Here is a 9,348-nt window from a genome sequence, read left to right as displayed (position 1 = left end):
CCAAGGCAAGATCTGCGGGACGGTGGAAAAGCTGTGGCTGCATCGGGGTTTGGGTTTTTGGTTGGTAAAGGAAAGTCATCTCTGAGTCTCTCCCAGGGCAGAAACTGCCACTGAAGAACAGAGGTTAAACAAAGGGATCTGGGAGAGCCTTAGAGATGTGAAGGCAGGAGGTGGAGCCTGCTGTCTCCTTTTTCTCCAGGCTGTACACCTGATAGCCACAGTAGGGACTCCACAGCTGCGGCAGCCCAAGCTCCTTTCAGTTTTGCTGCGTGACTTCCTGAGCTGCTGCCTGCAGAGAGACGAGGCGCGGCGCTGGTCTGCCAAGGAGCTCCTGCAGGTAAAATGTGAAGGGGCTGCAGGTGAAACAGGCTCTGAGGGATGGGCTCCTCCTCCACTCAAGTCCAAGGCAGCAGATGAGCCCCCTTCCTCCTCACCTCCACTCTTGGTACTCTTCAAATGAAAATGGTGAGGAATCCTAGACTGGGCTGGGCTGGCAGGGCCCTGTAAATGTCCTTTGGTGCAAGTGTCCTGCAATGAGCAGGGGCATCTTTAAAGAGATCAGGTTGCTCAGAGCCCTTTCCCACCAGAGCCGGAATGGTTGCAGGGATGGGGCACCTACAAGCTCTTGTGGCAAGCTGTGACAGGATTGCACCATGGTCTGAGTAAACAAGTTCTTCCTTAGACCTACTCTGATTAGATGCCCTTTGTGTTTAAAAATATTTGTCCATATCCTATTGTAACTGGCCCTGTTATAAAAGATGTCCCCCACTTTCTTCAAAGCCACTCTGAAGTCTTGGAAAGTGGCAATAAAGTCTCCCTGGGGCCTGTTATTCACAAAACTGAATAACTCCACCTCTCTCCGCATTTCCTGAGAGGAGAGGTGCTCTGTCCTCTCACTGTTTCTGTTGCCCTCTTTTGTGATTTGGTGGAGTGTTCAGTTTTATCTAATGGCAAAAGAATTGAAATAGAGCAATGCAGGGTACAAAGACATGAAATGGTGGTGGAGGAACTCAAGGAAGCCAGTGCCAGCCTAGGGGTCAGAGATTTGGCTGTGGGCAGGAGGGGCTGTGGGGGGCTCACTGTGAGGGGCCCTGGTTTGTGCCTCCCAGCCCACCCTCAGAGGTTTCTGCCATGCAAACAGGAACAGCTGGGAGGGACTTGTCCCAGCCCCATCTGCTGCCTGGCACTCTCAAGCAGACGGGAACTGTGCCAGGGTTACTGCCAGGTTGTGTGGCAGAGAGGGAACTGCAGGGCCCAGGGCCACTGGGCTGGCCCTGCTAGGAAGGAAGGAGCCATCCAGCACAGGGGATGGAAAGGTAGACACTGCTTTCTGTCCCTGTGGGAATCAGCACAGTGCCTGTCTTTCAAAGGCAGGGACCTGTGTGAGCCATTAAAGTTTCGTGAAAGGAAGAAAACCCAGGGACAGAAAGCGCTGTTTCTAGAGCACTGGCAGGGCAAAAATCCCAGCATGATGAAGACATCACAATGAACAGATGAGTGGGATTCTGGGCCAGGTTTGCCTGTGATGGCAAGGTCCTGCACATGACAACTGGGGAACAGATGCTCCCATTGTTCTGCTTTCTAGGTCTTTCTAGGAACTAGAGGAATCCTGATTGAGTCTGTGAAGCACTGAGCTTGGAAAGTCACGGTTCACTGTTCCTTGTTGTTTTGTTTTCTTTTTTTCCTGTGGACAGCATCCATTTGTAACATCAGCTAAGTCAGGATCCAGCCTGGCACCACTCATCAACTCAGTCCAGAAGAAGTAGGAGACAAGAACATATCATGTCAAGATGTTATCTCCATGGCCAATTTTGAGTAGAATTGTAGAGTAGTATTCTAGAGTAGGATTGTTGAAGAGTTTTGTAGAAGAAGATTATAGATTCGTATTATTAAATTAAGTAATTAAATAAAGTTTCTGAAACATCAACTCATTTGGAAGATGATTGGGAAGATGCCCCTTCTGACCCCTTCAGAAAACTCAACATTTCCTTCTGAAACACCAGTTGTTTTTTATTGGTGCTAAGACATGTTTATGCCTTCTTTTGTATGGTTTGAAAGTGGGGAAGGTTCTTCTTCATTCATCCTCCCCAGAGCACACTGCCTTTGGAATATGAGCCACTGGCTGGTTATGGCACAGCTGTGGTATTTCTAGTTGAGACAGAAAAGGCAGTGGCATTTGCACGAAAAACCAAAGGAGGAGTGGGGCAGCCCAAACATCCTGGGTGGATTCAGGCCTTCAGCTGTGACTGGAGAGCATTGGGGTTCCTGCCACTTGGATTTGGATCCCTAAATGCAATAATCTCTTTGGCTGGAGGAGAGCCTTGCTCAAGTGAGAAAGCAGAAAGATCAAAGAGGGTGCTCGGGAAGGTCTCCTGTGGTGCAGAGCTGTCAGCGCCTGTGAGGTGAGAGCGGGCCCGGCCTTGCCCGGGCTGGAGCCCCAGCAGAGCCCTGGCAGAGGCCGGAGCAGCCTGAGCTGCTGGGAGAGAGGGAGTTGGGGATATGTCTGAGGGTTTTGCTTGAGGAATGAGCTGATTTGGAAGAAAGCAGCATAATCTCAGTAGGCAATCTGTGTTTTCTTCATTCATTTCTGAAAGAAAATCACAATGCATTGCACAGAGGTAGGGAGACTAGGAAAGAAAGGCCTTTTAAAATCAGGCCTTGCTCTGCGCTAAATTCCCAGCTGGCCTGTTACGTCTTCTACGTGCAGCCAGCTAACTTCCCTTGGGAAAAGTCATAAGAATAAGTGCAGTTAGCACAACAAGCTATTGTGCTAAGAAAACTGTTTGCATCTGTGATAAACAAGAAATCTGTCCCATGAGCGTCCATGAAGGAAAAGTGTAATCACCTGAGTAATAGTGAGTCTTAGCATGTACGCACCAAAACGCCTTCTAAGCAATGAATTGTTTGGAAAGAAAACTACCAGCCAGTTGAACACGAGGTCTGTGAAAACAGTATAAAAATGAGTTATGTGAATAAAGAATTGGCTTTCCCTGCATGAAGAAACTTTGTCCCGGCTGCTTTATTGACACAGCAATGTGGCTTCACTCTGCAAGAGCACTTGCAGGGTGTATTAATGAAACACTTGTGATTGATTCCCAGAATAGGAAGGAGAGGCGTGTAACAAATAGGGCTTAGTCTTGTGAATTCCTTTAGCTTTAAAGGAGTGCTGAACCATGTATTCCCCCACTGCAGTGCTTACTGTGTGCAAGTGGCTATCTTAGCCTTGAGAATAAGGAGAGTGCTCCTGCTAAGAAAGTAGCTGGAATGCATTCAAAGGGATGAAAGTGTTTTTAGGAGGCTCTTGACCACCAAAGGAGAGTTTGAGCAATGGGAATATTTCCCAAACAACTGTGTCAGGAACCAGAGTTTTGTCCCAGGCCCTGCTGTATTTGATCCATGTTTAAGCAGGATGACAAGACAATGAAGAAAAGTGTCTTGTTTAGCAGGTGGGACCTTGACCTATGAAAGAGAAACAATGTATTGGTCAATCGGTGGGTAGTCAAGCTTTGAAAAGGGAGCTGTGCATAATGGAGCCCTCAGTGGCAGGGAGTATCCTGAGCCATCATCTCACAGCCAGCCATGTGTGAGCTAAAGCTGTAACTGGGAAAATTCCACTCCTGAGCAGGAGACATAAGGCCTGGATCTGAGCTGGAAGGGTGAGAAGGATGAGATGCACAGCGTTTTGATCCAGGGGATGTCCTGGTAATGCACTGCCTAACTGCCCCTGCTGCCAAGCACAACACTCCATCTCCTTCTCCTGCTCAGCGGATTTTTGGGAATCCAGGGGTTGGTATGTATTGTTTGCTACTGCAACTAATGGAATAAATTTGCTTTGCAAGCTCAGTTGTGTCTTAGGTTCTTTTGTGCATGGATCTCCTCTTGAACCTGTGGCAACAACCAGCAGGGACCTACAGGACACTCCTGTCTCATGTCAGTAAATTCGGGGAAGTGATTGAAATATGTCAATAAATTTGGGGTAATGTTTAGCTTGGGAGTTTCAGCAAAGTATTGAATATGTCTTAGTTCGATGGATACAAACTAGTAGGTGAGATAGCTGGGTGTGCAGGCCTTAGGGAAGTGATTCCCTATGCACCCACCACTGAAACAAAGTAATGCCTCCTTTCTAGCCCAGAGCTGGCAACAGGGATCATGCCCTGCTTCGTAGCTTTCATTTTGGCAGCTTCTGTTAGCAGGTAAGAAAGGTCAAAATGAAACATTTTCGAGCTGGCTTATGCTTTTAGGCACCAAAGCTCTGTGCCACAGGTGTGTGCAAAGCAATGCAGCCCCCACAAAGTCCTAGGTTTCCCCACAAGTTGCCAGTTTCACTACTTGCAAAGGGGAAGAAAGACAGAGATCTACATCCACAGGAGTCCTGGCCATGTCCAATAAATGTGCAAATATGTGGGGAGATTTGCTAGGAAGCATTTCAGCTGTGATGCCAACAGTGGCTTCTCTCCTGGTTCTGTGTGTTCTGGATGAGTAATGCAATTGTTGGCTCTGAAAATTAAAAAGTAGATGTTATGTGGATGTTCAAATGTGTAGTGATGGTATTGTAATATATCCTCCCATAGTCCTCTTTGCCATCCCCCTTGTAACAGCCTTGGTAGTCAGGGCATTTGGGGAGGGCTGGCTTGTGACCAGTAGGCAGGTTGTAACAACACCTGACCTCCAGTCAGGATGCAAGAAAGTAATCTCCACCAATGGACAGCAGAGAAAGAGTTGACTGACAAAACTTTTGGAGGAGCTGAGAGTATGAAAGGCAGAGCGTCCTTTTTGTAGGTGAGCACATGGCTGCTAATCACAGAGACTCCCAGTGCCGCAATTTTTCCTTATTCATTCCTTTGTTAATGTTTAATATACCTTTTAAAATGTTAAAAATGAAAGTCATTTCTCACATGTGCAATGCTGTGGGCCACTTTCTTGGCCTGGTTTCCTTTGCTTGTGTCCCATCTGAGTGCTCAGCTGGGGTACAGGCTGTAGGTTCTTGAGGCACTCCTGGAGTTCCTCTTGGATCCCCTGAACAACAAGGTTTGGCCCATGAGGGGATTTTGTGCTGCTTTGCGACAGAGAAGAACTTCCCAGGCTCTTTTGTGTTTGCTGTAGGGAAGGCTGATTATTGCTGTGCATAAATTCACAGACCAACACGGAGCGTTTGCTTTGTGATGTCAGGGCATGGTTGCCACCTTGTCATAGTGACATCAGAAGGTTGCCTTGGTGCACGGAAGGCCTGAGTGTCAGAGCAGCCCTAGGCCTTGCTCACATCAGGAGAACCCTCCTGGTTGGCACCTTTGTCAATGGGTAGCTGCCCACTGACAAGAGTCTTGTGTCTTCCAGTGTTGTGGTGAATTCCCGCAACACTGCCACCATGTTTCACCATCTGGCCACGGCAGCTTTTGCTGCTTATGGTGTTTGTTTTCTGCGTATTACGTGACACACTTTGTTTGTAAGTAGAGTTTTCCATTCTACTTAGGTTAGGGTTTATCCTAACCTGGCTTTTCTATGTCTTCCTGCTCTTTCTTTGTGGCTGAGTTTCTGATTTTGAAAGAGAAAGAGCATTAGGATGCCACTGGTTTGGTAAAGCTCCTGTCAAGAGGTTCAGCTAAAAGGGGGTGTCTGTAGCCACAGGGGCAGCATTTCCAAGGGAACATGCAGGGCTCTGTTCCCACCACAGGAGAGTCATGGCAGCAGAGTCTGGCATTTCCTCAGTTTGCTGGGACAAGCAAGACACCTTTGAAAATGTAGACTGTCAGACCTTCTTTAAGGCCTTCCAAAAACTCTGCAGTTGTTCCCAGAATTCAGGGAAAGCTTCTTTCTTTTTAAATTTTGTCATGAAAGGATTTGACTGTCTAACTTAATAACCTTTTACTGAGTGCTAAAATAGTTATTCCCTTTGAAAGGAAGTGGAAACTCTAGAGCAGTGAGTGTCTACTTCTGAACCCTAGAGGTGCTGCTGTGCTCTTCCAAAACTGAACTGCCGCTGCTCAGGGGAATTTTGGGAAGCTTTTCTGGGCAACCGTTTCCTGCAAGTTAATGAGAATTAGTGCATGTAACTGATTGGAAAAAATAAAAAAAAGTACCTGAAGGAGAGGATTTCAGAAGCTGCTGCGTGTCTTTGGTAGAACAGGAGCATTGAGTGTTAAAGAACAATTTGCATTTTCTTGATCACATTTGTATTCATTTACTGGCTAAACTGGCTGCAGTGTAGGCACAGCCAAGAATATTGTCCATATCCCTTGCTGGCTGTGTGCATGAAATGTGTCTCCTGGAGGGATGTTGTGAAACGGGAAATCATCTCTGTTTGAATTGACTTGTTCTGTGGGATTCAGCAGCCCAGGCAGTTTTTTGACAGCATCTGGTTCATTTTCCCTTCCCACTACAGGTCACCTGAAGCGTGTATTAAGCAGTGCTAAAGATCCTGAGGTGAGTGAGAAAGGAACATTTCATGTTCCTGGTGTTTAAGAATTGTAGAGGAAGATGTGAGCTTGGCCAGTAGCAGTAGACTGAAGAGGGTCAGCTAGGAAGGCTGAAAGAAAATCCATTTCCATGCCTGAGACAAAAGTAACAAAGGCAGCGATAGATATTTGTAAATTTCCTTCTCAGAGTTTGAAGAACTAAAAAACTAGTTTTGAAATGCTTGCTGACAGCAGATAGGAAAAATTTAATTAAGAGCAATTTCCTGTACAGTTGAATTAGATAATTTTAATTTAAACAGAGTGACTTAAAACCCTATTTCCATCAAACTTTATGATATCTACTTGGAACATGAGGTGGTAGAACAGGAAGGCCATCTTGCAATGGTGCCTGCAGTATCTGAAGTGCAATGTGCACCTTTGTGGCTGGGGAGCAGCGTGGGCCCAAAGGACGCAGGGCTGGCGGCCGTGAGCAGCTAAAGAGGAGGCAGCGTGGGGCCAGGGGGCCAAGAAGGCCAAGGGCACGGTGGCTGTGCCAGCAGCAGTGGGGCAGCAGGAGCAGGGCAGGGAGCGTGGCCTGTGCTGGGCAGCGCTGCGGCCACAGCTGGAGTGCTGTGTGCAGCTGTGGGCCCTGGGAAGCAGAAAGTCATGGAGGGGCTGCAGCGTGGGCACAGAGGGACAGGGGAGCTGGGCAAGGGGTGCAGCACAAGGCCAGGGAGGAGGGGCTGAGGGAGCTTTAGCCTGGACCATGGGGGCTCTTGAGGGACCTACAGGCAGACTTCCACAGATCCCTGCCTTAGATCCATAGAGCCAATGCTCAGCACAAGGGCTGTTTCCCTGCCAAACATCCCTTCACTGCATCCAAGTGCTTTAGACACTGGAGAAGGTAACACTTTCATATTTTGTTTATTTGTTTGTTTGCTAGAAGGAGAAGCCTTGTGTAATTTCTCCTTCTCCAAGGAGAAAGGGAGCTTTTTCTCAATCTTTCCTGCCCTTTTCCAGCACTGGCAGAAACACATCACTTTCAGGTTAATGGCTCCCATGTCTTTTGGCAGCCCAGGGAATCAGTGTGTGTTGTGTTTGGGAATTGAGCAGGAGGTCAATGCCCTTGCATTCCAGCTGGTGCTCAGAGATTAGAGGAGCTGGGAGGGGCTGGGCTGCATTTCTGACTCCAGCCACTTCAGCACCATCAGTGTGGCTGAGTCCAAGAGAAGAACTTGCCCCAGCACAGATACACAAAGAGTTGTTTTGCGGAGAAAAGAAGAAACCTCAAAACTTTATAAAAGTTGTAAAGCTTGGTATGTTTATTTAGGGCAGGACACAGCAGAGAAACTTCTCCTCAAAAGGCATGCATACCCCTGAAGATCTCAGGTCTCCTTTTATCCCCCTTCCAAATGCATATGCATACAGTTTCACAATAGGTTCATACATATTCATTCCGCGTGACATTTATCACCAGTTCTTCTTTATCAAAGGAATTCCTAGGTCAGAGGCAAATTGACCTCTTGGTCTTTTCTGTTTTTCTTTCTCTGTCTCCTTGCTGTCTCGGCATGCGAGTTTTTCCTTCAGCTTTGGCCTCACAGACTTTTCACCTCTTCTAGACACTTCACCTAATTCAGAATGGATCTCTACTCTGTCTCATTCCCCCCTCTCCTAGGAAATAAGTAAATTCTTTTACTTAATGAGAACCCTCACGACAATAAGTGTCTTTTAATGCTAAACCATGTTCGTTTGATAAAGAGGTTAATACAGCTATTCGTTGTAGTGTTCTCCAGTCCCAAATTAACAATATAGTGGATAATCCTAAGCTTATCCCAACTAATATTAGTAAAACTACAATGGGGTGGCACAACTTATTAAAGATTCCATTTGCAGTTGGTGACCACCCAAACATCACATCCCACCAGTGATGATCCATATTTTGTTTTATTCTTTGTAAAAATCTGGTTATCTCCTTTGTATCCTGTTGGACAGTAATTAAGGTTTTCTTTCCACTTTCTTGGATTTCCTTCAAGATCTTAAATAGGCCTTGGTGCTTAATTCATTGTTTTACTAATGTAGGGTTCATCCCAATAGGAGTACGTGGTAGTCTGTGATACATTGTGTAGTTAGCTTTAATCAGCTGGTGGGATGTCGCTGGGGCCAAGTACGAAAAATCACACCCGATAATCTTAACAAAATTACAAATACAGAAATTATAATGATTTCTACTAGGCAGAATAACATCATTGCTATCAATTTTTACAGCAGCACAGGAGCACAGACAGCTCTCAGACATATACACCCTTTTCCAGTATATACGAGCACAGTTTTCTGGTCAGATGCTGGATGAACATAAACAGTGGCTTTATGTATGGTAAGCACAAAGGCAGTGGCCACATTAGAAACAGGATCATAGGTGAAATTCACCATAGTCCACCAGGATTGAAACTTCCATTCAATATCAATTGCATTATCCCACACAATTTCTTGAATTTCAGCTGGAAAATTACCTTCACCCCTTTCCCGTATGATCAGAGCTGCTGTTGCTTGCATCTATAACTGTGCCTTGTATACAACTGAGAGCTAAAGACACATTATCTTGAACTGTATTAAGTGCTTCTACTATTAACTTGTGGTCTTGGTCCCCGGCCTTTTCATACTTCTTTACTTTGGCAGTGCTTTGAAATCTGCCACTGGCTAGTTCCTAATGCCAATAGAGATTACTATAAAGGCTGCTTCAATTTTGTTAGGCTACCTGCTGCAGTGGCCAGTTTATTCATCAGTATTTATGAATCAATTCCATTTAAAACTCCTAATCCTGTCCCTAAGATGCCAGTTAGATGTTTGTTATGGGGAACAGGAACTGCTTTCTGTCCATCACCATCCCTCCCTGCCAGAGGGATGTGCTGGGCTCACACTGCAAATTCAGACACACTTCACAAGTGTATCTGACAGA

At 46.2% G+C, this 9,348-nt stretch overlaps 1 long non-coding RNA gene across 1 annotated transcript in view; it reads left to right on the top strand.

Annotated features, from left to right (window-relative positions):
• Positions 1-271: 271 nt before the first annotated feature.
• The window catches only part of LOC134429177 (uncharacterized), a 31,978-nt gene continuing 22,901 nt past the window's right edge, over positions 272-9,348 (top strand). The window contains exon 1 of the long non-coding RNA XR_010030538.1: positions 272-337. This is a non-coding gene — a long non-coding RNA (uncharacterized LOC134429177). The remainder of the gene's footprint in view (positions 338-9,348) is intronic.

Source organism: Melospiza melodia, chromosome 25, assembly GCF_035770615.1.
Source record: "Melospiza melodia melodia isolate bMelMel2 chromosome 25, bMelMel2.pri, whole genome shotgun sequence".
NCBI classification, from domain to species: Eukaryota; Metazoa; Chordata; class Aves; order Passeriformes; family Passerellidae; genus Melospiza; species Melospiza melodia.
This window is presented reverse-complemented; position numbering and strand designations above follow the sequence as displayed.